General features: G+C 42.4%; 1 protein-coding gene across 1 annotated transcript in view; it reads right to left on the bottom strand.

The window, feature by feature from the left end:
• The window catches only part of NHSL2 (NHS like 2), a 292586-nt gene that overhangs the window by 139454 nt on the left and 125207 nt on the right, over window positions 1-27925 (bottom strand). The window lies entirely within an intron of this gene.

The raw sequence follows: 27925 nt of genomic DNA, 5'->3' as shown, positions 1-27925 counted from the left end.
TGAAAAGCACGTAAAGAAAAGCTGCAAAGTGGGGAAAATCAAATTACAGTCAATAAAGGACTAGTATCTAGAACACACTCACAAAACTAAGCAGTAACTAACTGACCAAACAAACAACCCAATGAGAAAATAATTTGCTTAAAAAAAATATCTATTAGGTTATTGTGAACTATATGCACTCTACTGTGCTGTGTAACACTAGGAACTTATTCTATCCAACTCTGATTTGATACCCAGAAATCTCAGTAAGTAATGACAAAGGAAAGAAAGATTAATTACTGATTTGGGGCCTATGTTGTAGTACAGCAAGTTAAGTTGCAGTTTGAATGTTGGCATTCCATATGAGTTCCACTGCTCCACTTTTTTTTTTTTTTTTTAGATTTACTCATTTTTATTGGAAAGGCAGGTTTACGGAGAGAAAGATTTTCCATCTGTTGGTTCACTCCCTAAATGGCCACCACAGCAGATACAGAGCTGATCCAAAGCCAAGAGCCTGCAGCTTCTTCCAGGTTTCCCACGTTGGTGCAGGGTCTCAAAGTTTTTGGGCCATCCTTTACTGTTTTTCTAGGCCATAAACAGGAAGCTGGGTGGGAAATGGAACAACTGGGGCACAAACTGTCTCTCATTTGAGATGCTGTGGTTGGAGATGAAGGATTAGCCAGGTAAGCAATCGTGCTGCCCTCTGCCCCTGCACTGCTCTATTCTGATCCAGCTTCCTGCTAACGGATTTTGGAAAGCAGCTGAACATGGTCCAATTGGTTGGGCCCTTGCTGCCCACATGGGAGACTTGGGTGGGATTTCAGTAGCTTTAATCTGGTTGCTGTAGCCATTTGGTGAGTAAAACAGCAGATAGAAGATTGTGTGTGTGTTTCCCTCTCTTTCTAACTCTGCCTTTCAAGTAAATAAATAAATCTTCCAAGAAGATAATTACCCTGACTTGATTAGAACCCATTATACACCTTTCTTGAAATGGCACTTTACCCCATTAATATGTACAATTATTGTTAATCAAAATATTTAGAAATATTGGAAGACGAGAAATGTTAACTGACATAATTTGATTTTCACACATTGAATACATGCTGATTTATTGCAATGTGCCTCATAAACATGCACAATTAAAAGAAAATGATTCAAATTAAAAAGAATGGGCAAAAGTCATGAAATAGATATTTCATTGAAGAGGATATACAGATAGAAAACAAACACATAATAATGTTCAACACTATTAGCAATCAGGGGAATCTAAGTTAAGGCTATAATACCATATCACTGCACAATGATCAAAACTGCTAGCACTAGGAAAAACTGGTGAGGATGCTAGGAAATTGCATTGTTCATATGTTGCTTGTGTGAATGTGAAATGGGCACAGTCATTCCAGAAAGTAACTTGATAACTTCTTTAAAAACTATGTAATTACCATACAAGTAGGTAACTGTATGGCTAAGTATGTAACTCTTGGCTATTTATCCCAGAGAAAGGAAAACTTAGGAATGTTGTGTGAATATTCATGGCAACTTTGTTTGTAACAGTTCCAGTCTAGAAACAATGTTGTTGAACAACTGAATGGTTAAATGAACTGTGATATATTCAGATCATGGACTACTACTCAGCAACAAAAAGGAATAAGTTATGGATGGATGGAATAACTTACAAGGATCTGAAGAAAGTTATGTTGAATGAAAATGTCAGATAGCATGGTTTTTATAGAAGACATGAATACTTTTACCTAACATTCCTGAAATAACAAAATCATGTGGATGGGAAACAGATTCTTGATTTACGGAGGTTAAGCAATGGGGAAAGTGGTTAAAAATACTAAGAGGTAGTAAGATGGAGATTTTGTGGTGATGTATCCCAGTTGCGGTGTTGGTGACATAAACCTACATATGGCCTAAAATTATAAGGGATGACATACACGTTCATATACAGAGTACATGTAAAGCTGGGAGTAAAAACTGCATAAACCCTGTGGATTCACTGGTTCTATAAGCTGTCAACATGAAGTGCCACAGGACTCCATACCTCAGGTTTTACAACTTCTTATGAATTTATAATTATTTCAGAATGAAAAATTTTAATGCATGAATAAATTTATTTCCCAATTTGTTAGAACTGAATTTCTTTTTTTTTCAGGAGAGGCTAGTAATCAGTATTTTAGAAAGGAGGACCTGGCATGGTAGACTAGCAGCTGAAGTCCTTGCCTTGCGTGCTCCGGGATCCCATATGGGCAGTGGTTCATGTCCTGGCTTTTCCACTTCTCTTCCAGCTCCCTGCCTGTGGCCTGGGAAACCAGTCAAGGATGCCCCCAAGGCCTTGGGATCTTGCACCCGTGTGGGACACCAGGAAGAAGTTCCTGGCTTGGGGCTTCCTACTGGTTCAGCTCTACCTGTTGTAGCCACCTGCGGAGCAAACCAGTGGATCCGTCTCTCTGTAAATATGTCTTTCCAATAAAAAGAAAAAAAAAAAAACCTAAATCTTAAAAAAAGAAGAGGGCCTGGCACAGTAGCCTAATGGCTAAAGTCCTTGCTTTGCATGTGCTGGGAGCGCACTGATTCTAATCCCAGTGGCTCCACTTCCCTTCCAGCTCCCTACTTGTGGCCTGGGAAAGTAGTCAAGGACGGCCCAAAGCCTTGCGATCCTGCACCCACATAGGAGACCCAGAAGAGGTTCCTGGCACCTGGCTTCGGATTGGCTCAGCTCTGGCCATTGTGGCCACTTAGGGAGTAAGCCAGCAATGGAAGATCTTCTCTGTATCTCCTTCCTTCTGTATATTTGCCTTTACAATAAAAATAAGTGAACACTTAAAAAAGAAAGAAGAATGAAATTAGGAAGGAGAAAGGCCAGAATGTGCTAAAAATAGGCTCTGAGCCAGATGATTCACACATATGATCTTATTAAATTTCCATGACAACACTGACAAGGCTGGCACTTTATTCCCATTTCATAGATGAAAAAAGTGAAACAAGTGAATCTTTGAGATGTTCAGGGCTTGCTCAAGTCAGCAACTAATAAATCCCAATTGCTAATAATTAGTAAGTTTGAACTGTGTAAAGTGCTACACATGAATTATTTATTTAATAAACAGATATGATCTACATTTGATTTACATTTATGAGACGGAAGATCCAAAGTTCAGAGATATTAAGTGACCTGCCTAAGATTAAATAGCACAGAAGGGGGGAAAGGCATGTAGGAGATGGATATTGCTTTCCCTGTCTCAAGAGACTTTGCAAAGTGATGAATTGCATTCCTGATTCCAAGGCAGAAATGGACCCTTCCTAAGTCCCAGGGCAGTCCTCAACCCTAGTCCCTAGAACATATTGCATATATAGTAGTTTCTCTCTTACCTGTAATTTCATTTTCAACCACAGTCTGAAAATATCAATATTTTTATTGAATTTTTCAAACGACAGACACAGCATTGATGTAACTTTTTGCAGTATATGCTGTAATTTTTCTCCTTTATCAGTAGTAATTTTTGCTAATTTCTTTCTGTGCCTAACGTACAGATTAAACTTCATCAGAGGCATATGGTTACAGGAAAAATACAACGCACAGACAGTTTGGTACTACCTACAGCTTCAGGTGTCTACGGGGGGGGCCTTGAAATGCATCCCCTGCAGATAAAAGGTGGGGGTGGGGTGGGGAGAAGGCATTATTGTACAATTTCATATGTGTGTGGCTCTTTCTAAACATTGAATTACTCAAGCTCTTTGAGAGACAGAACTGTGGTTTACTCATATTTGTGACTGGAACTTGCCACACGGTAGGGACACAAACGATGTCTGTTATATGGATGAAAGAAGTTGGAGATCATTTTAAACTCTCATAAGGAGGCTGGGCCTGAAAGTAGTTGAGTGGTTACTTCTCTGTGCACTGTGCTAGGCTGGGCTGCGTAGATAGGTGAAGCTGCTTTTCCTTGATCCCTCATTGCAACCAGTGGGGCAATGGGGCCAATTTGCCCTGGCTTATTGCAGGTAACTGCTAAATTTTCCACAATTTGGGGAACCAGCAATTAAACTGTTAGTAGCTTCAAATCAGTCATGAAGGAAATATTTGCACCACAAACATTGGTAAACGCTAAAGTGGAGCACTCCTGTATTTCTACTGGAGGTGGTTGCGAAACATTCATCAGGATATCACTGATCACAAATATTTAATTGTAACACTTAGTGCATGTAAATAAAGAAGCCCCAGAATGGAAGGGGCAAACAGAATCTTCTGGAGTGTGGCAACTATTCTCTATCTTGATGTTAGTGGTGTTTACACACAGGTATACGTGTATGCTCTGCGAAAAACATTTACCAAGCTGTATATTTGCAACCAGCACACTTCATACAGCTCAGTGTATGTGCACTTTCCTCAATAAAAATAATTGCCAGTCTGTGTAAAGAGCCAGGATTGCTCCCAAATCATCAGAATGCATAGATGATCTGCAGCTGCCTTGATGGGCGTCACTGATGACGGCAGCCCAGCGTGATGCATTCTCTATTGCACCAGAGGGGGCAAAGGTGGTCCAAACAGCTGCTGGCATCAGGAATCTAAGTCCACACGCCTGTTTCCTTTGTCATAACTACTGACATCTATTGCCTCTGCGATTCCTGGCTCTGGCTTAGAGACAGTGCTGTTTGCGGATGGGCAGCATGACTCACTACTCGGCAGATCATTTTTCTAATTAAGTGGAGAGAGGGATGGAGAGTTTCCCATACTTGGGCAGAAGCCTTTCTTGGATCTTTTAACTGGAGTTACTCAGCTTTACAGTTAAGAGTGAGTTTTCTCCACTTAAAAAACTAGTACAGAAAGCCTTTAGCTCCCCCTCAGAAAATCAGACTTGCAAAAGAAATGGAGTAGAAACAAAGTACTTATCAAAGAATCGCCCTTTTAAGGGGAAAGTGACAATCTTGACAGAGCTTTCTCCATGAAACAACCTCCCTTCTTTCTCTTCCCCCTTCCTCCACCACCCAGCTGCATGGGGGAGCTGCTCTGTTCTGCATAGGAGACAGAAGAGCTCCATCCAGGGAGTGGACAGAACAGATTGCAGGGCAGGAACAGGAAGGTCTACTTGGTCACATCCTGCGTCAAAAAAGCACACACAGGGGCTCAGTGCGATGGCGCAGTGGTTAAGGTTCTCGCCTTGCACACCCGGGATCCCATATGGGCGCCGGTTCTAATCCGGGCAGCCCTGCTTCCCATCCAGCTCCCTGCCTGTGACCCGGGAAAGCAGTTGAGGATGGCCCAAAGCTTTGGGACCCTGCACCCGTGTGGGAGACCGGGAAGAGGCTCCTGGCTTCGGATTGGCATGGTATTGGCCGTTGCGCTCACTTGGGGAGTGAATCATCGGACGGAAGATATTCCTCTCTGTCTCTTCTCTCTGTATATCCGCCTTTCCAATAAAAAAATAATAAAAATAAATCTTAAAAAAAAAGCACACACAGAACTGCATCGGATTGGAAGGGTAGACCAGGATCTGCCAGCAAAGCACTACTATCATAGCCTTAAGAAATCACTGTATGCCCCAGCTCCTTTGCAGGCTCAGAAATCATTCCTCAACTGAGATCAACTAAAGCCTAAATGCCCAGAGAGCAGTGGCAGATTTGTCTTGAGGTTATATTTTTGAGAAAGGTGTTGGTAGCTTTGGAAGACCCACTCAGCCCTCTCAGCTGACGTCATGAAGCTCAGCTATTGGCTTAGCCACCAGCCATGTCTGCCCTGAGCAGGGTGAGAGTAGTGTACCCAGGTATCACTGCTCATTCACTGTATGCTTTGGGGCATCTGTGTAACTGGATTTCCAGTTTTAATGGGCCACACTTGAGTGCCAAGCCTGCTTAGAGAGGGCCAGATTGCCTGTCTTGCTTTTGCCAGGTTTTTTCTCTGAAAGCCTGCTTCTCTCCCTCTCTTTCACATGTGCGCGTACACACACACACACACACACACACACACACACACACACGCCCGTCTGTGTCACATCTAAGCTTTCCATGCGCAAAAGATCACCTGATATTTTTATGTACCAGCATTCCCAGTCTCACCCCTTCCTTAGTAGCTTAGGTGGCTGAGATCCCAGCACACCTCCTTCCCAAGTTACAACAACTTGATTAAGTCATAAAGACTAAAATCCTCAGATAATCTTGGTAAATTCAACATTTAGTCCATATGTGATGCTAAGGCCCAACCAGAGGCCCAGATCTAATCCCAAGGTCCAAAGAAGGCCTAGCGTGCTCTTTCTGGGAGGGGCTAGGCTGAATGTGTGAGTCCCTACTGATTTCTGATTTTCAATATCCTGTCCAGTGGCTGAGGTTATGTTTGGGATCCAGGCCCGAGTCTCTTGCAAGGGAGACTGTGGTCAGGTGAGATGTGGCTACTGTCATGCCAACAAGGTCAGCAGCACCTATCTTGCTCTCATCGGGTCACCTCGATACACTAGAAGCTAGCAACTCTTATTCTCTTATTGAAACAGGCTAAGAGGTAGGGAAAAAGAGGAGGAGAGGTCTGCAGAATGAGTTCAGGTGGAATATCAGCTGCCATTTCAGGTGGCTGGTTTCCCCACAACAACGCTGGATGCAATAGGCATTTAGCAGATGCTTGCTGAGTAAGTATATAAAGAACTGCATAAGTGAATTCTCAAGCTTACAGAAATCTCATGCTCTCTTTGAATTCCGATCACCAGCTCTGTTTGCGATTCTTTTGTGCTCCGTTCAGCTAAATAACATTATGTTATTTTCTCTAAAGTATAAACTTAAGTCATTAAAAAACTAAAAGCCTTCCTTGTAGCCATCCAACAAAGCTGAAAGCAAGCCCACGAAGACTTTGAGCAGCTCCTGGCTCACTGGCACATGCCACTCAAGAGTACTGAAGCCCTTTTGCGTCGTCTGAGTGTCTCGTCTGAGCCACAAGAGTGTCATAGACAAACAAAGGGCTGGGGCTAGACATGCTTCCTTCTGCTTTATGTGATGCCCAGCACACCTCTGCTTCAGTTCCTACAGTAGCAACAGCAGCAGCAACGTACTTCGCACTGATCACCCCTAGAGCCCCAGCATCAGAGGGTTGGTGATGATGGCCAGGTTGCTCGGTCCAGGCCTCTCTCTGAGCCAGCTGTTGCCCGAACCAGAGTCCCTATTGGAGCCATCAAAACCCACCCAACTGCTCCTTCCTGTCTTCGTCACCAAAGCCCTTGGAGGTCCTGGTGTTTCCCCTCTTCCTCCCACCAGGTCCATGTTGGACACTTCCTGCATCTCACTGATAGGGTGAAGGTTAAAATGTCTAGACTACATACCAACTCATTCCAGCCACTTGCCCGGCAGTCCTCCCGATGATGTGCTCAGGAGATGGAGATGGAACCGGGTGAGAGGACAGGGCTGCTGGGGGAGAGGCCCGGGCTCATAACCTCCTGGCCAAGTGAACTGAATTTCCAGACGAAGGTTGGAGGAGGGACGAGCAAATGAGAAAAAGGAAAGGAGGCAGGACCAAATCTAACCCCTTCTTTTTTTCTGCCTAAACTCAATCCAGATTTGCCTTTTGAGGACTGTTTGAAACTGATCCCTGTGGCTCTGTTTCGCCTTTTCTTAAAGACATAGTCTCCATTTGGGGGGTGGGGCATGAGGGAAACCTCTATTGACCAAAAGACGTCTAGAGCCAAACATAAGGGAAAGACAGCTGGGTGTAAGAGTCCTAGTGCTCCCATCCCTACTTTAGAGCCCGACTCAGAGTGGGAGCTTAACTGAGTTCCTTTGGAGCAGCTGACTCAGGATCTCTTGGCTGCTGACTCCAGCTGCTGTTTGAGAACTGTAGAGCTGCCATGAGAGGTGGGCCGCCAGTTTCTTGACACTGGAAGATTAGGAGCCAAAGCTGAAGTCTCGGGTGCATGAGAAAAGGAGCACTGGACCAGGAATCCTGGCTATAGCAAGCCACGGTCCCTCTCTCCTCTCAGCTGTGGTTTCCTTACCTGATGCAATGAGAAGAGAATCATCTCAGCCCTGTCCAGCTGCCAGCTTGCTCTACACTCCTGCTGAGCGATACAACTCAGTGGTCTTTGGAAACCAATGTATGGCCCAAGCGTAGTAAACTGCTGTGGTGCCAGGTACTCACATGATCAGGCTTGGGATTTTCTGTTTGGTTGGATGTGGGTGGAATTGAGATGTGAGCCTGTGAGTGGGCTGACAGGGAGCCACTTTTTATGTGTGCCAAGGGAGGACAGACTCACTGTTCCCCATGTCTCTAAGTGTGTGTTTAAGATTCATTTTATTTTAAATTTATTTTCATCTTTTTAGATGATAAAGAGGGAATAGTTTCATTGATACTAATTCATGTACCATACAAGACACACATCTGTAAAGGGCAATTTAATGGGGTTTTGTGCATACATTATTCACAGAATATTTCTTCATTCCTTTTTACAATCAAATAATAGTGCATACTTTATTCATTCACCAACTTATGAATTTGGGCTTATAGCCACCTTTTAGTTATTATGAATAATGCTGCTATAGATATTCATGTGCCAGTTTCTATGTGAGTAAATGCTATAATTTTTCTTGGGTATGCACTAACAGCAGATTTTCTAGGTCTATGTTTAGCCATTTGAGGAAATGCTGTCCTGTTTTCAAAAGTAGCTCTCCTATTTCACATTCTCATCATCAATGCATTAGGTACCCACATCTTTACTAATATTTTCTGCCTTTTATTGGGTATGAACTGATATTCTCATCGTGGTTTTGTTTGTACTTCTACTATGATTAATGATCTTAAGCATTTTAAAAAGATTTACTTTCTTATTTGAAAGAGAGAGAGAGAGAAAGAGGAAGAGAGAGTGAGAGAGGCAGAGCTTTGGTTCACTTCCCAGAAGGATATGGTGGTCAGAGCTGGACCAAAGTGAAGCCGGGAGCTTCCTGCAGTTCTCCCATGTAAGTGGCAGGGGCCAAATACTTGGGCCGTCATCTTTTGCTCTTTCCAGGCAACTATCTGTGAACTGGATCAAAAGTGGAGTAGCCATGACATAATCTGGCACCCATCTGGAACGCTGGCTCTCAAAGCCACAATGTCAGCCCCAAATCTTGAGCAAATTTTCATATTCTTTTTGGCTATTTTTCTTTCTATTTTTGAATTGTAAGTATTATTCATGTAAGTCCCTTATCTTGTATGTGATTTGAAAATATTTTCTCCTATCCTATGGATTGTCCTACTATTTTATTAATAGTCTTCTTTGAAACAGAAAAGCCTTTAACTTTAGCAAACTCCGTCTTTTATGTACTGTTTGTGTTTTTGGTGTTCTAAAACATCCTTTGCCTAATCAAAAGCTGTCAAGATTTGGTCTTATAGGACTGGTGTGGTGGGGTATTACGCTAACCCTTCACCTGTGGCATCAGCATCCCATATGGGTGCCTGTTCCCATCCCAACTGCTCCACTTCTTCTCCAGCTCCCTTCCATGGCCCAGGAAAGCAGTAGAGGATGGCCAAAATTTCCAGGCCCCTGCACCTACATGGGAGACCCAGAGAAAGGTTCTGGCCTCTAGCTTCAGACTAGCCCAGCTTTGGCTGCAATAACCACCTGGGGAGCGAACCAGCGGACAGAATATCCCTCTCTCTCTCTCTGCAACTCTGACCCTCAAGTAAAATAAATCTTCTTTTTCTTTTTAAAAATATTTGTTCTTGTGTTTTAAGAGTTTTGTAGCTTCAACTATTACATTTGAGACTTTGATAGATTTTGTGTGTGGTGTGAGGTAAGAGTACAACTTTATTCTTTTTATTCTTACACATCTAGATACCCTGTTGTCACATTTGCTGAAATGAGTCTTTTTTTTTTTATTGTTCCAGTACTGTTGTCCAGAATCAATTGGCCACGAATTAATAACTAAATAACTAAATTATTTTCTGGACTCTTAATTCCATTCCATTGGTCAAACATTCTACCCTAGAAGCCTGCCTTTTCTTGAGCAGGTTATTTTTAAATTTTTAATGATTTATTTTTTTAAAAGTTTATATGAAAATGAGGAGACACAGAGAGATCTTCCATCTGTTGGTTTACTCCCCAAATGCCTACAACAGCTAAGACTGAGCCAGGTTGAAGCTGGGAGGTAGAAAACTTCTTCTTGGTAGCCAATGTGGATGCAGGGGCCCAAGGATTTGAGCCATCTTCCCACTGCCTTCCCAGGCCATAAGAAGGGAACTGGATTTGAAGTAGAGCAGCAAGGACATCAACCAGTGCCCATATAGGATATTGGCAAAGCAAGTGGAGGCTTAGCTTACAGTGCCACAGTGCTGTCCCTAGAGATTTGTTTTACGTATTTAAAAGGCAAAGTGATAGACAGAGGGAGAGACAGAGATCTTTCATATGCTGGTTCATTCATGAAATAGCTGCATCAGACTGAGGCAGAGTGCCTGGGACTCCATGGTCTATGTATTACCGACACTGCAAACTGCAACTCACTCCACTGTGTCACAGTGCTGCCTCCTCTACCCTGTGGCTTACAAGGTGTCATTCATTCTTCAGGATCTGCCTTCTTAGATCTGGACAGTAGCTATGGCCATATTCGTATCTCCCCTTTGTTCCCATATCCTGTAGAGGAGCACCACTTACTTAATCACACTGGCAGGGCCTGGGGCCAGGCTCTGGCTGTGATGGCTTTCCCCTAGCTTTAGCTTCCTGTAGACTCCAGCTCCTCTTCCTCCCTAAAGCTTAAAGCTTCTGGCCTCCTCTCAAGGCCTGGGCCTCTGTTTTCTTTCATGCTGTCTTCAGAGAGGGACAAGATCTCCAAACCCTTTCCCCACCCTTTCTAATTGTCCTCACAGAGCAATACACAGGGTCAAGTTCCTCTGGAGTCCATGAATCCCAGCTCAATCTTCATATCACAATCTCCCGAGGAGCTTTGGAGGAACATTCCTCCCCCATCCACAGCTCCCAGAGTCGGATTTCAACAGTCTGTGAGGAGCCCTGGGCCCTGTCTTTTTGAAAGCTCTCCAGGTGGTTTTAATGTGCAGCCAGAGGTGTAGACTCAGATTTAAGGGTTTCTGCTGTTTATCACATCAGGGGATAGACCAGATGACATATACAGGGTAGATCAGATGACATATCCACGGAGGGGCCACAGGGAAGGTTTAGCATCACCTAAATGTCTCCCAGATGTCTCGGGCTTCCTCCATGTACCCTTTACTTAGGGTAGAAAATGACAGTGGTTCACATCACAGCAGCAGACCTTTCTATGTATCACCTCACTGAATCTTTACAACCACTTTAGGAGCTATCAGTATTACCTCAGAGGCACAGAAGCAGCCAGGTGATGGGTCCAACAGTGCACAAGTGGGAAGGGGCAGAGTGGAGATTCTGCACGCAGGCAGGCAGCTGGCAGGCAGTCACTATGGCGCAGCTTCTTGTTTGCCAGTCCTCAACTCTGCTACTGCTCTCAGATGCTCCCCCTCCTAAGAGGAAGGGTTCTCATTCTGTATCCCAGATCTGAAGATGTGCTGGGGCTGATAAAGTGGTACCACCTAGTGTCCATTCAAGTGTCTTTTGTTATACGTGGGCTGTTTGTATTGCAAGGAACTTCAATTGATGACTGACACTGATCTTCCGGAGAAAACAGAGCTGTAATGGTTACAGATGGACTGTGTGGGCAGACAGATCTGATCATATGTCTCAGTTTGGTCACTGGCTTCCTAGTGGTCACGGAAGAACTGATCCGTTTTGGCTAGTTCAAGCTTCCTCATGCATCAAGTGAGATAGTCAAACTTACCGCTTCTCGGCCTTTTGGCTAAGATCAAGTGAGATAGTCAAACTTAGTTCCTAAAGTCGCAAGGATGGAGTGAGAGTGCAGATGGAGGCACTTGGTACACATGGATGTCTGGTAAATGTGCTTTGCAGGCTTCCAGTCCCTACCCTCTGGCAGGAGAGTCTTGTAGGACGTGCTAAGGATCCCTTTGGTAGTCTGGTGATGTCTATCAACTCTTTACTAGAAAAATGATTGATAAAGCTTAAATACTTGGGAAGGAGTGGGGAGAGGGAGAGGAACACACACACACACACACACACACACACACGGAGAGAGAGAGAGAAAGAGAGAGAGAGAGAGAGAGCCTGTAGATTTCTGTCAGCACCCTCAACAACTTCACTTCATTACTTGGGGCCATGTCCAAGAGCCAGAAACTTAATCCAGATCTTCCATGTGAATGATGGTGTCCCAGCCGCTTGAGCCAGCACCACTATGTCTCAGGGTCTGCATTAGCAGGAAGCTGAGGTCAGGAGTGGAGCTGGGTATCAAACCCAGGCATGCCTATGTTGAATGAGGTGTGGTAACCACCGCTTTAACCGCTAAGTGAAACATCTGTACTCCCCTCTCCCCACAATGCTTTTAAATACATTAAAAATACCCAGGACTACAAAGAAGACTGATCACTGTACTGAAATGCAACTGACAATATGCTTACTTCCTGATGAACACATTCACCATAATAAGATCTACAAGTGGATCTGAAGAGTCCTCTAATTTTGTAGTACAGAATGAGAAGCATAAGTGAGTTTTTGAGATCCCTGCACCAACTGTCATGCTGTAGCTGTAATTCTACTGGTGATAGCCTCGGAGCCGGCTAACAGCACAGTGGTGCTGCTCTGGAGACAGATCTACCTTTTTCTCTGCCCAGAAGTTGTGTGATTTGGGCAACCTCCCTATTCTCTACACCCATATCTTCAATGACAATGAAGAGAGTGGATGTGCATCCAGGTGGACAGAAGAGACACTCTTTAGCTTTGGCTACTACTGCTGTCTGCAAAGGGGCATTTCGAAACCAGGCTCTGAGTTCATTTACCCAAACCTAGGCCAGAATTCCATGTCTGGAAAAACTCTCCTAGGATGCAAATATCACTCAGATACTTTGTATAATGCTGTACAACTTATATTCTTTGGGGACCTGGTATTTTTATTCTTTTTTAAAGACCATTTGTTTGAAGTCAGAATTATAGAGAAAGAGGGAGGGAGAGAAGGAGAGAGGGAGAGAGAGGAAGAGAGAGAGAGAGAGAGAGACCCCCATTTCCCAAGGAGCCAGCATGCTCAGTGCTGCATCAGGCTAAATCCAGGAGCTAGGAGCTTCTTCCCAGTCTCTCACATGGATGGCAAGGGCCTAAAGCACTTGGGCCATCATCTGCTGTTTTTCCCAGTTCATGGGCAGGGAGCTGGATCAGAAGTGGAGCAGCTGGGACATGACAGAAACTGACATCCATGGGGAATACCAGCATCTCAGTGGTGGTTTTACCAGCTACACCACAATGCCAGCCACAGATATCCTTTAAAATAAATAAAAAAGATATCCTTTAAAATATTGCCAAGGGATGTTGTGGCACAGTGGGTTAAGCATCCCCTGCATCTTCTATGAGAGCCAGGTTTGAGTCTTGCTTCATTTCTGATCCAGCTCCTTACTAACATGCTTGGGAAAGCAGTGAAACATGGCTTGAGACTTGGATGGAATTCCTGGCTCGTGGCTACAGCTTTGCCCAGCCCCAGATGCTGTGGCCATTTGGGGAGTGAACTAGCAGATGGAAAAACTTTCTCTTCCTCCCTGCCTCCTTCACTTCCACTCTATCTTTCTCCCTTTCAAATAAAATAAAATATGGGCAAGGTCATGTCAAGAAGCAAGCTCCTTTCCAGAAACTGTTCAGCCTTAGGCTTCACCTTGATAGAGACCCTAAGACCTCCACTGTAGTACCACTGAGGCCCCATTTGTTAACACCTCCTCACCCCAGACTACCACAATCACATGTTCTACCATGGCTGGGCTCCCCATTTAAGAGTCTGAAACGTTCTGCGACCTTCTCCCAGGATAATTTGGAAACCTGTCACACTTCTTAACTTGTAGCAATTGACATGGTCAGGGAGGGGGTTGAAAAGTATCAGGGCTACCTCTTCATTCCAAATGTGGCAAGTGACACCCAGAAAGAGGCAGGGAGTTGTCTAAGGCCACATGGCAGTTTGCTGTCATTGCTGGGTTTGGAACTCAACATTCCTGTCATTCAGGCCTGCTGGGGTAGAGCAAAATCTCCACTCTCTCACTCCTCCTTTTGTTTCATCTCCTTAATAGCCCCTGTCACTTGCATTTTCTCTTAAATGCATCACCAAACCATCAGCCCTTGCCCTGGATCATGCCCCTGCTTATTCGACTTCCACGGGCATCACTTCTCAGCTGCTTCTCAGGCTTAAGTTTCAGCTTGCAGCACCCTAATCGGTGCTCTGCCCCTATCACGTGTCAAGGTCAAGAGCTCAGAGAAAGCCTGTAGTTCTTGTATCCAAGCTCTTCCCGTATCACATCACTCCATATCCTGCCATTTCACAGAGAAAGAAATTAAGTACTAGGGACTGGTATAGCAGCATACCAAGCTAATCCTCTACCCGCAGTGTCGGCCTCCCATATAGGCACCAGTTTGAGTCCTGGCTGCTTTACTTCTGATCCAACTTCCTGCTTATGGCCTGGGAAAATAGCACAGTATGGTTCAAGTCCTTGGGCTCCTGTACCCACATGGGAGAACTGAAAAGAATCCTGTGGCTCCTGTCTATAGATCAGCTCAGCTTCAGCCATTATGGCCATATGGGGAGAGAACCCGCAAATAGGAGATTTCTCTGTATTTCCTACTCTCTGTAACTCTGCCTTTCAAATAAAAATTAAAAAAAAATTTTAACTGAGTCCTGGCCAGGGTAATGGGACTAGCCAATGTCTGATGGTGAGCAAGAGGTAGAGCTGGGACCACTCTCCAGGTCAAAGGGTCATGGAACGTGTGGGTCAGGGAGAGGTTTAAGTTGAATGTTATTCCCATGACATCATCCACGTCTCAGGATCATACCGCCAGTTTCTATTGTTTCAGGTAACAACTGGAAATACTGTTTTCGTCAAGACCATAATTGCCACTTCCCCTTCTATGTACTCATTTTGGAAAATGCAGGCAGTGCTCCATCTCCTTCACCCACTTCTCTCCAAGGCTCCAAAACAGGCCTCCAATATCAGCTGGCTTGATTTTCGTTCTTATCTGTTCCAGGCATAGGCAGGCCCTGCCTGCTCACCAAACAGGTTCACAAATATTTCTATTGGCCTGGGCCCAAAAGTTGCTTTGCCAATCTCATGTCATTGGATTCTCTAGTTGCTTTGAATCTACTAGGATATTTTAGGCCACATTTGCATCTTCTTTGCTTTGGGCCTGGAAGATGGACAATCAGTGTTTGAAAAAATACTGATACAGCGAAATAAAAAGAAAAGTAAGACTCAAGGATTGTGTACCTTGCAACAGGATGTTCTCTCATCTCCTTAGCTAATACCCGCTTCCTTGCATACTCTTCGAGGTTCAGCATCTCCCTTTGTGCCCATAACACATTCATTGCTCTATCATATTTCTTTCTATCATTCTTTTGGGAAAGTAAGCAGTCCCCACTATGTGTCAGGCACAACTCTAAGCACTCAGAATGCATCAGTGAACAAAAGATGCTGTCCTAGTATGTGGTGCTTATAAACAGTATAAATGTTAGGGGATCTGTTAGTTGGTTTGGCATGTCTCCACACTGGCACCCCTGCAACTTCCAGTGCTTAGTGGATGAATGAACATTTTTTGAGTGAATGAATGATGAAATGACCAAGGTCACACAGCCATCTTAAGATAGAACTGACACCGCAACTCTGGTCTCCTAATCTTTGAGTGCCTTCTTTTGCCTTCCCCAGCACTCAGTTAAAATCTCTGTAACCTTCATCCTTTGGGAGAAAGAAGTCAGAGGGAGAAGGTGAAGGGCTGGGTCTCCTATGCAAATCTATGTTGGGGAGAGGAAACCCATTCTACTGTTAGGTTCTTGTCTCATGCTGAAGAAAAATTTTCATGTGGACAGGGATAGTGAGAAAAGTGATAACTATTGAGAGTATAGCAGTCAGAAGGAAGAATCCAAGCAAGGAGTTGCCAAAAATGTTTGCAGTTCTTGGCTCTTTTATACAAAAAAGTGATTCTCCCTGATTGGTTCTTTTCTGAAAAGTGCATATAGATTTAACCAATCAGGGAAGGGCTGGAATAACAATCAGAAGGCAGGCATAACAACTAATCAGAGGGGGAATTGCAAGGGAAGAGTTGCCAAAGAAGCTTGTCAGTGTTGTCAGTGTAGCTCTCCCTGATTGGTCCCTTTCTATAAAGTGAGTGCAGACATAACCAGTCAGTGAGCAAGAACAATGGCCAATGAGAAAGCAGAGATAACAACAAATCAGGAAGCCAGAATAAAAACTGATCAGAGGGTAGGGATAACAGCCAATCACAGAATTGAACACTGGTTTCAGAATTAACCAATCAGGGAGCTAAAATATCAATTGGAAACCCATAATAACAATGAATAACAATCAATGAGAAGGCAGAGCTAACAATCACAGAATTGCAAGTTTATGTTAATGAGACATGCTTGTGAACTCAAGGGGTGTGATAATAACACAGGGTACATGGACCAATCAGGAAACTGACACTGCAGTAGCTAGTTTTGGACAGAAACGGGCAGAATTCTCAATCAGGTCTGTTTGCAGGACTAAACAACATCTGAAGATTACCTTGTATCTTTTCTCCAATTCCATTGTCTCCTGCTGTCAGGGTTCCTGCAGAGTTATAATGATGTATTTTTTCTTATGTTCTTCCCTCCTATCAGGAGTGAGTATGTCCCCAACTTCGAACATTGCTGCTCAGTTTGGCCCAAGAAGGGCCAATGTACAATAAGGGGCCTTTCTGGCTCATCTCTCTACACAGGAACTGATCATCTCCTTTGTTTGTTGAAAACAAGGCTTCCATCAGCACTGTAAGGACACAGTGTCGCACCACCCCTGAGCCTAGGAATCCTTTTCCCTGTGCCACAGACAGACAGCGAAGGCCTAAGGCAGCTGGAGCAGCCGAACTTGGGTCCTGGCAGCTGCGCTGTAGCGCCCTCTGCTGTCCTGAGCCCGGCTAGCGCCGCTGCACTAGCAAGTGGGGGAGGAGCTGCGCTAGGACAGCTTCTCAGCAGCCTCCGGTTCTGGAGGAGCAGCAGGCCGATGACTCATCCAGCCGGCTGAACCCGCACCAGCTGCCCCCACAGGCTCGCCGCCTCCGCACACCCTTGGGGAAGCGCCAAGACCCGCAGAGATGCTTTGCACACGAAAAGCAGCTCAGGGGCCTGCTCCTGACAGTAGAGGTGCGGCTGTACTTGAATCATCTTCACTGCCTTCTCAGTGTCTGACCCAGGGCGTAGTAAAAGCTTCCGGTACTAGAATCCTTGCTCACTCCCCACTGTCGTTTTATTACAGCTCCTCAACGAAGCGGATCACAGGTTGACAAAAAGGGAAACTGAGGGCCAAGATCAAGCAGCGAAAATGTAGGGTAAAAACTACATTAGCCAGACATCTGACTCCAAGATTTAAGGTGTGTGTTGCACAGCATTAAGCTGCATTGGACTCTGAACTGCTCTCCTTTCTCCAACCAACACCACCTCCCGCCAACGATGGTACTTTGGATCACACCACAGAGAACCTTGAAGGTCAAGCATTGTAGTAAACATTTATAACCAGTATAAACTAAAATTGAAATGTCAAAGAAGGAGTCACAGGATGTGGTAAAGAACTTGCATTTTTTTTTAATATGTTGGTTACTCACTACTATGTCAATTAATTCCATAACGTTATAAATTGTTGCTGATGTTATGTTGGGGTTTTTAATTGATTGGGATAATACTCTGCCAGCTCTACCTTCAGTCCAGAGAAAGTCTCCCCAAGAAGCCATTGAACTTATCTGGACAGTAAGATGCTGGACTCTATGCTTGGTAAATGCTTGCAATGAAAGAATCTCAACTGAATTTGAACTGTGGTAACGCAACAAGGTGGAGAAATCCACCATTCGGGGGGGAGGGTTAGAGGAGGGGTTGGGGGAATCCCAGTGCCCATAACACTGTGTCACATAATGCAATGTAATCAATAAAAAAATAAATAAAAGCTTGATATAGGAAAAAAAAACCCAGTTCTCATATTACAGCCATTCATGTTGCAGCTTGCTGTGCAGAATTCTCTTCTTGCTGCTGAATCCCAAATCCCAGCTTCTCCCAGCTTCTCCTCTCTACAATGTTTGTCAAGTCCTGCCATCCTGTGTTGTTGCTTCTCTGTGTAGCTCTTCGTCTCATGACCACAAAGAATGAGGGGTACACACAACGAAGAAGTGAGCAAAGCTCACCAGCAGCCAGGAGGGCCTGCCTGCAAGAGGGTGCTTGCCCCAGAGATCTGCTTGCATCCTGTCTGCCAGGTGCATTGAGTGCTGCCACCTTCTAGGTTATAGCTTTTCTTCTCCATTGGCTCCATCGAGGTTCTTTGTCCTTGGGACCATGACTGAGGCACACAGACAAAGAAGTGAGCCAAGTGAAGGAGGCAGGGAAAGCTCTGTAGCAGACGGGAGGGCATGCCCTAAGCTGGCACAAAGGAGTTGCCTTCCCCATAAAGCTTCCTACCCTGAACTGCTTCTCAAGATTACCTGACTTGGATTTTTGCACCAGGAATCTCACCATGATTGGCCAATATGTATGCTAATGAGACATTCTATGTCAATCAACCATGGAATTGACATTAGTGTAGCCTGTATTGAACAGCAGTGTGCAAAGTGCTCAACCAAGTTTATTTTGAAAGATTCAATAATGTCTGTGGACTACATTGTACTGTGTTTGTCTTTCTCAGCTCCCCCTTCCTTGGGGCTTCTGGAGGGTTATTTCTTGTATATATTTTTTTAAAATTTTGTTTCCAGGGCCCCCAGAGTCTTGTTCAGCACTGTCGACAAAGTTAAACAATAAACAAACTAGGAGAGATATATTTGCAAAGTTAAACCTAAGAATTCATCAATAGGCACAGCAGAGCAAGCATAGAATATGATAATACTATCTATGTGAAAAGTTAGACAAGGCATGGGCATTGTGAGGCAGCGGGCTAAGTCGCCACTCTGGATACCCACATCCCATAAATTAAGCTTCCTGTTAATGCACCTGAGAGGCAGTAAAAGGTAAACTGAGTACTTGAGCCCATATCGTCTTCATAAGAGACTGAGGTGGCGTCCCAGGATCCTGCCTCTGCACTGGTCCAGTTTTCTCTCTCACTCTGTCTCCTTCCTCCCCTCATCCTTCTCTCTGTGTTACTTCTAAACTTAATAATAATAAATCTTTTGAGAAATCTAGAATAAAAGTTCTTACCATGAAGAAATGATACATGTTTGAGGAGGCACTTAACTTGACTTGAATGAAACAGTGTATACAAAAATGGGAAAAATCACATGATATTCTATAAAAATGTAAAAATTTTGTGTAATTTAAACATAAAAAGCTAAGCATGGCATCCATGAATAGGTGAATAGTTATGTAAATGCTGGTAAAAGTCTTATTCTGCAAACTTATGTAACATCTTAGAAGAATAAGGTAACATTTTTGTTTTCTGGGAAAATACTATAGACAAATTTTCCCATTTAAAGTACAACAAAAATCCTAACCATTACACATAAAGCAAACACAAGAGCCTGGTGTTACAACTCAGTAGGTTGAGCCACTGCTTGCAATGTTGGCATCTCACATCAAAGCGCTAGCTGAGGTTCTGAATGTTTCACTTCCAATCCAGCTTTTTGATAATAAGACTGAGAAAACAGAAGATGGACCACACTTGTGGGCCTTCACTACCCATATGGGAGATCTGGACGGAGTTCCAGGCTCCTGGCTCCAGTTTATAACAACTCAGGCCTTTGAGGGCATTTTCTTAACCAACCAGTGGGTGGATAATTGCTTTCTTTTTCTCTCTTTTGTTCTGCCTTTTAAATTAAAAAAAATACAAAAAGACTGCAAAGTAGAGAAAAGAATGTACATCAGCAAGAGTTCTTGGAATTGAGAGAAGAACAGAGTGAGTGATGCATTATGTAGATCTCTGTTATGCTTCACACATCCCAGGGTTGAACCTGAAAAGGCCTGCAACCTGGAAGCACCAATGGAGATGGGAAAAGATGCCTATTTTTTCTTAGAGACAGAAACTTTCAGACAATAGATGCTCTACTCCAGTCCGATATCACAGGAAAAAAAGTGGTCCCATTCTCAACAACATGAACAAAGGAAGAGTTGAAAGTGTAATCTTTCATCTGGCTCTGCTATAAACCGGGTTTCCCCCAATTTGGAGACTGGAGTGATGCCAAGGAATGTTGAATGGGAATACGTAATAGATCTATAAGGTAGAATATCAACAAGGACACATAAGAAGTCAACAACATACTGACTCATTAGAACCTAATTTAACATGTATAAAATATTTCATCAGATAATATAAGGGTGCTCATTCCTTTCCAAGTGCTCATGGAACCCAGACTATGTTAGACATAATTTAATGAAACAAACCATATTTTGAGACCACAATGGAATCAGACTAGCAAAATATCCAAAAGATAAAAAAAAATAAACAACACATTTCTAAATTGCATATAGGCCAAAGATGAAATAGCAAGAGCAAATTAAGAAACAATGAACTGAGTAAAGATGAAAATATAACATAATAAAACTTGCAGAATGCAACAGAAACAGTGCTTAAAGTGGAATTTATATCTCTAAGTGCTTATATTAGAAAAAAAGGCTTTAAATCAATCATATAAATTCCTCCTCAGGAAACTAGATGAAAAAAGGCAAGATAAAGCCAAGACAAATAGGAGAAAAATAACAACACATGAGACCATAAATCAATGGAGTAGAAAAATAGAGAAAATCAATGAAATGGTGTGCTAGTTCTTTGAAATGATCGATAAAATTGACAAACTTCTACAAATTACTAATATCAGAAACAAAATGAATATCAAATGGACACTGAAGTTAAAAATATAAATACCATTTACAATTGCTCATAGTACATATGTAGATCCACAGGATTTGTGGACTGAAAACTATAAACTGCTGAAGAAAGAACTAAAACAAACAAATAAATCGCAAAATATGCAATGTTCAGGGATTAGAATGCTGGACATGGTAAAGCTGTTAATTTTGCCTCATATCTATACAAAGATTTAACACAATGCCTATCAAAACACCAGGAAGTATCAGAGCCATCTTCTGAAGGAAAGCCTTCTCATTGCTAGTACTCAACAAGCAGGAGTATGTGCAGTTCCTAGTGGGATACAACAAGTGATAATTGAGGATGTTGTTGGAACAACTTCATATTCTGCCTTATTTTTTGCCTTCCACTCTTAATCTCTGATTCTCCTGACTTCACCTTGTGCTGCCACTTAAACTCTATTGGGCAGGTGGTCATACACCTGGATAAGGCTGAAGACATCAACACCCAGGTAAGCTATCATTGTGAATAGTGGTACTTAATAAAAGGTTTTCTTGGGCCCCGGCGACATGGTCTAGTGGCTAAAGTCCTCGCCTTGAACACACCGGGATTCCATATGGGGGCTGGGTTCTGGTCCCGGCAGCTCCACTTCCCATCCAGCTCCCTGCTTGTGGCCTGGGAAAGCAGTCGAGGACGGCCCAAAGCTTTGGGAACCTGCACCCATGTGGGAGACCCAGAAGAGGTTCCTGGATCCTGGCTTTGGATCGGCACAGCACCGGCCGTTGCACTCACTTGGGGAGTGAATCATCAGATGGAAGATCTTCCTCTCTGTCTCTCCTCCTCTCTGTATATCTGACTTTGTAATAAAATAAATAAATCTTAAAAACAAATAAAAGGCTATCTCTTCAAATGATTGTGACTTTCAGTGGTTTCTCTGACTTTTGGTAACCCGACAATGATAATGGGCAAAACAAGGTCCCTGCCCTCATGGAGTTCCTATTCCAGTGAGATAACAGATGAAAGACAAGATAAGTAAGGAAATGAAATCAGCAGTGGAGAGCAGGATGGCAATAAAGGGTGAGGATAGGTTTAAACTGACGGAGAATAATTAGCCAGGGTGAAGCAGAGAGGATAAATTCCAGGAAATAGGAGAGGACAGGCTGATAGCAAAGGAGCACCTGGAGACCTGCAGACACAGGGAAGCAACAGAGATAATGCAGTGATGTTGCAGTGACCAGATACCCCAGCAGCAGTTAGCTGTTGGTGACTGGTGATTGGAATTCTACTGGAGACCACGTAGGAAGGGGAGTTCACCAGGAAATCAAGAGATGAACCCAGGCGAAGAACTATCTGTCCTGCTGATTTGTTTGATCGGACCAGGAGCAGAGACAGAATGGCAGACTCCAAGTGGCAGTGCAGAAACAGGTTAGATTTCACGGCTCAGACCCCATCAGTGCCACATTGGGCACCATTTCGAGTACTGTGGCAAAGGATGTGGGACTGGAGGCACAACAACTGGAAATGATCTCACTTCTGTCTGAGCACATTGCACTGGTGCTACAGGGAAAACAGTACAGAGATTGTGGTAGAAGCCTAGCACAAGAGTAAGGAACTAAAACTTGCTGAAGGGAGTGGCACAAGTGATTGCAATTGAAGAACTGGGTCTCAAACACAGTCAGTAAAATAGACCTGTAGACCTGTGGGCAACACAGCTTGGAAACTGGCCCTAAGGAGAGGAACCCAGTAACCAGAAGAGCAATTACCAAGAGCAAAAGAAGAGAGAGAGGCATAATCAATGTTACTGATGCCTCCCCTGCAAAGGAGCAAAAGCCTTTGTCAACTTCAGCGTTAACTGAGGAATACATCGAGCAAGTGGGGAATAAAGAACTTAGAAAATCTGTTATAAAACTTAAAAATGAAAAGCACATACACGAGTCCAAGGAATTTAAGGAATATGTCATACAGAAATAGCAGTGATTAATCAAATGGAAACTGATATGTTAGAAATTAAGAATGCAATGGAGAAAACTAAAAATTCAGTGGAAAGCCTCAATGCTAGAATGAGTGAGGAAGAAGAAAGAATCTCAGAATTGGAAGACATTCCCTTCAACAATGGGGAAAAATTAAAAAGCTGGAAGAAGAACTGAGCCAAGCAGAAAAAAAAGTATTCAAGAATTAAAGGATTTATTAAAAGGTCAAATATAAGTGTTATGGGAGTTCCAGAAGGTGTAGAAAGAAAAGCTGGGTTTAAAGATGTATTCAATAAAATAATAAACAAAAACTTCCATAACATAAAGAAAGAATTGGAAAACAACATACAAGAGGGACACAGAACTCCTAATAGGATTGACCAAAAGTGATCTTCACTACAGCACATTATAATCAAGCTTTCTTTAGTCAAACATAAAGAAAAGATCCTTAAATACACAAGTGAAAAAAATCAATGAACATATACAGGAACCTCAATCAGAGTAACAGCTGACCTCTCAAAGGAAACTCTACAGGCCAGAAGAAAATGGAATGAGATATTCCAGATTTTAAAGGGGAAAAATGGTCAGCTTAGAATAATGTACCTAGCAAAGCTTCCTTTGTGTTTGAAATTGAAATAAAATTCTTCCACAGCAAAACGCTCAAAGAATTCACCTCTTCCAGGCCTGTCATACAAATGACACTTAATGATCTTCTCTTAACAGAGAAAAGGAATAGCGCATACCAAAACCAAAGGCAAATGCAGAGAACATTCCAGGAACATAACAACAGATAACTAGATGAAACAATGAACATCCCATTGCTAAAATGACAGGATCAAATTACTACTTATCCATATTAACCTTGAATGTAAATAGCTTAAACTCATCCATCAAATATCATAGATTCAAGGACTGGATCAAAAAGCGAAACCCATGTATCTGAGGCCTGTAAGAGACAGATCTAACCAACAAAGATGGGCATAAACTGAAAGTAAAAGTATGGAAAAAGATATTCCAGGTTAATGGAAAATAAAAGCAAAACTTTGACATGAAAAACATTGCTGCGGTTTGTGCAGTGGGTGTGGAAGACATGAAGGTGTGAAGAGTATTGTTCCATTGCAGGCAGGGCTGCAAGGAATTTCCTGCTGCATGGCAGGGCCTGGCAGATGTCTCTGCGTACACCTGAAGGCATTTCCACTTCCCTACGCATAGACACCCAGACAATCCCGCTGGGATTTCTGTAATCTATTCAGCCATTGTCTGTCTTTACTATCAATGTGAGCTTGGAAGTTGATGCTGCTTATATTGTATTAGCAAAAGGGCCTTTTACAATTCATGCTGTCTCTGTCCTTGTCTCTGCTGCCCCCATTGACCATCCTTGATCTTTAGCTCCCTCCTTCTGTGATGCATCTCCTCCCTTGACTGATTCAAGATTAAGTTGTAGGAAGGATGAGGACTGTAGTAGGAATGTGTTATTGATTGATATGCACCATCTATTGAGAACTTCCTGACCACAGGGTCAGGATGGATAACGTCCTGCTTTAAGGTGAAGCAAACAGCAGAATTATCCTTAAAAACCCCCACTTGACTGTGACGTAAAAAGTCTGTGCCAGAGCTTGTGACGGCTTCTGTATAAATAAAGCAGACAGCTTTCTCGCATGGTCCATTAGGATCCTCAAATCATAGGGCCAGTTTTATTTTCTCTACACCTCTTCCATTACCCTTCTCAAGTCTCTAATTCAACTGGAGCTGGACTCCAGTAAAACATGAAAAGAGATGAAGAAGAAAACCACACAATGATCAAAGACTCCATTCAGCAAGAAGAGGTCACCATAATAAATGTATATGCACCAAATGCCAGGGTACCTCGTTACATGAAACAAATATTAATGAATTTAAGGGGGAGAAATGGACTACAATACAATAACAGCGGGGAAATTTAACACCCTATTAACATCAATGGACAGATCAATGAAACAAATTCAACAAGGAAACAAGAGTTCACCCAGACACTAGAGCCAATGGACTTAATTGACATCTATAGAACCTTTCATTCTATGGAGAATAAACTTTTCTTCATCATACATGGATCTTTTTCCAGGATTGACCATATCACGGGCTACAAAACAAGACTCAGCAAATTTTTAAAAATCAAAATTATACCATGCATCTTCTCATTCCATCATGGAGTGAAACTAGTGACCAATAAGTCAAAATACCCTAGAAGACATGCAAATGCCTGGAGACTGAATTATATGCTACTAGATGAACGGTGGGTTATAGAGGAAATTAAAGAAGAAATTAAAAAAAAAACTTCTTAAAACAAATGAGGCATCAACACAGCATATCAAATCTTATGGGACATGATCAAGGCAATGTTAAGAGGAATGATTATCTCAATCTGTTAAGAAGTTAGAAAAACACCAAGCAAATGAGCTAACCATACATTTGCAGGAGCTAGAAAAACAAGAGCAAAGCAATCCCAAAATTAGCAGGAAAAAAGAAATAATCAAAATAAGGGAGGAAATAAACCAAATAGAGACCAAAAGAACTATACATAAGATCAATGAATCAAAGAGCTAGTTCTTCGATAAAATCAACAAAATAGATTCCTCATTAACCCAACTAATTAAAAAAAGGAGGGAGAAGATACAAATCAATAATATCAGAGATGAAAAAGGAAATATGACAAGAGATAGCTCAAACATACATAAAATTATTAGGAACCATCACAAGCAACTATATGCAAACAAATCAGAAGACCTAGAAAAAATGATTGGATTTTTGTACACATTCAATCTAGCAAAATTGAATCATGAGGCAATTAATAATCTAAACAGGCCTATAACAAGGATTAAGATTGATCAGTAATTAAATCCCTCCCAGCCAAGAAAAGCCCTGGATCAGATGGCTTCACTGCTTAATTCTACCAAATGTTTCAAGAACTTAACCCAATCCTCCACAAGCTATTCCAAACAACAGAAAGGGAGGCAAACCCTCTAAACTCTTTATATGAAGCCAACATCACTTTAATACAAAAGCCAGATGGAGACACAACAGAAAAAGAGAACTACAGACCGATACATCAGATGAACATAGATGTAAAGATCCTCAACAAAACACTAGCCAACAGAATCTAACAGCACATCAGGCAGATCATTCACCCGGACCAGGTAGGATTTATCTCTGGCATGCAGGGATGTTCTAACATCCACAAATCAACAAATGTGATTCACTCTGTCAACAAATTAAAAAATAAAACTGTATGATTATCTCACTAGATGCAGAGAAGGCATTTGATAAATAAAATCCAATACCAATTCATGCTGAAAACCTTAAGCAAAATAGGCATAGAAGGAACATTGTACAACACAATCAAAGCAATTTATGAAAAATTCAATGCCATCATCATAATAAATGGGAAAAGATTGGAAGCTTTTCCACTAAAATCTGGAACTCGACAGGGATGTTCACATTCACCACTGCTATTCAATGTAGTAATGGAAGTCCTTGCCAGAGCTATTATGCAAGAAAAACAGATTCAAGGAATTCAAATTGGAAATGAGGAATTGAAATTATCCCTATTTGCAGATGACATGATTCTCTACATAGGAGAACCAAAAGATTAAAGCAAGAGACTATTGGAACTCATAAGAGACTTTGGTTGGCAGGGTAGCAGGATACAGAATCAATGACCATAAATCAATGACACTAGTATACACAAATAATTCCATGGCTGAGAAGGAAATTGTAAGTGCAGTCCATTTTAAAATAGTGCAGAGTACCCCCAAATACCTTGGACTTAACCTAACCAAAGACATGGAAAACTTCTATAATGAAAATTACAAAATATTTTAAAAATAAATATATTACCAAAAATCATAAACAGATTCAACAAGATCCCAATCAAAATCCCAACAACATTCTTCTCAGAGATAGAAAAGAGGACATAAAAGTTCATCTGGTAGCACGAGAGATCACAAATAGCCAGTTATTCTGAAGAATCAAAATCAAGCTGGAGGAGTCACAATTCCAGACCTCAAGACATACTACAGAGCAGTGGTCAGCAAAACAGTCTGGTACTGGTACAGAAACAGAGAAGATCAATGGAACAGAATAGAAACCCCAGAAATGTTTATACAAACATGTGCACATGCACAGCCAACCTATATTCAACAAGAGAACTTAAAATGCTCCAGGGGAAAAGCCCAGTCTCTTCAACAAATCAACAAACGCTATTGGGACAATTGGATAGAAACCTGAAGAGGTAAGAAGTAAAAACCGCCCCCCCCCTTTCACCTTGCACAAAAATCATCTCTAAATCAGCACACAGATATTAGCAAACTATTAGAGGAAACATAAGAAGCACTCTGCAAGATACAGACATTTGTAAAAATTTCTTAGAAAAGTGAGGAAAAGCACAGGCAGTCAAAGCCAAAATAAACAAATTGGACTACATCAAGCTGAGTAGCTTCTGTACAGCAAAGGAGAAGATCAACAAAGTGAAAAAGAATGCAACAAAATGGGAGAAAATCTTTGTAAACTACACAACAGATAGGGGATATCCAGGATTTATAAAGAACTTCAGAAACTCAATGACAGCCAAACAACCCCGTGAAGAAAGGGGAAAAGGAAATGAACAGATATTTTTCAAAAGAACAATTCCAAATGGCTAATAGACATATGAAAAAAATGCTCAGACTCCTGAGCTGTCAGGGAAATACAAATGAAAACTACATTGAGGTTCCACCTCACTCCCAGTGAGATTGGCTTACCTTCAGAACTCTACTAACAACACCTGCTGGCATGGATGTGGGGAGAAAGGCACCCTCCTTCATTGCTGGTGGGAGTATAGGCTAGTACAACCACTATGGAAGCCAGTATGGAGATTATTAAAACAATTGAAAATTGATCTGTATGACCCAGCTGTCCCACTTCTGGGAATACATCCAAAGTTAAATGAAGTCTGCATATGAGAAAGGGATCTGTAATCTACAATAGCAAAGGCATGGAAACAACCCAGGTGTCCTTCTATAGCGGACTGGATAATGAAGCTGTGGTACATATGCAATACTATTCAGCCATTAAAAAGAATGAAATTCCATCATTTGTAATCAAAAGGTCCCATCTAGAGACCATTATGCTCAGTGAAATAAGTCGATGT

Source organism: Ochotona curzoniae, unplaced genomic scaffold (genome assembly GCF_017591425.1).
Source record: "Ochotona curzoniae isolate NIBS_2020 unplaced genomic scaffold, NIBS_Ocur_1.0 scaffold_1852, whole genome shotgun sequence".
Taxonomy (NCBI): domain Eukaryota; kingdom Metazoa; phylum Chordata; class Mammalia; order Lagomorpha; family Ochotonidae; genus Ochotona; species Ochotona curzoniae.
The sequence above is the reverse complement of the archived record's forward strand: the minus strand, read 5'-3'. Positions and strand labels throughout refer to the sequence as shown.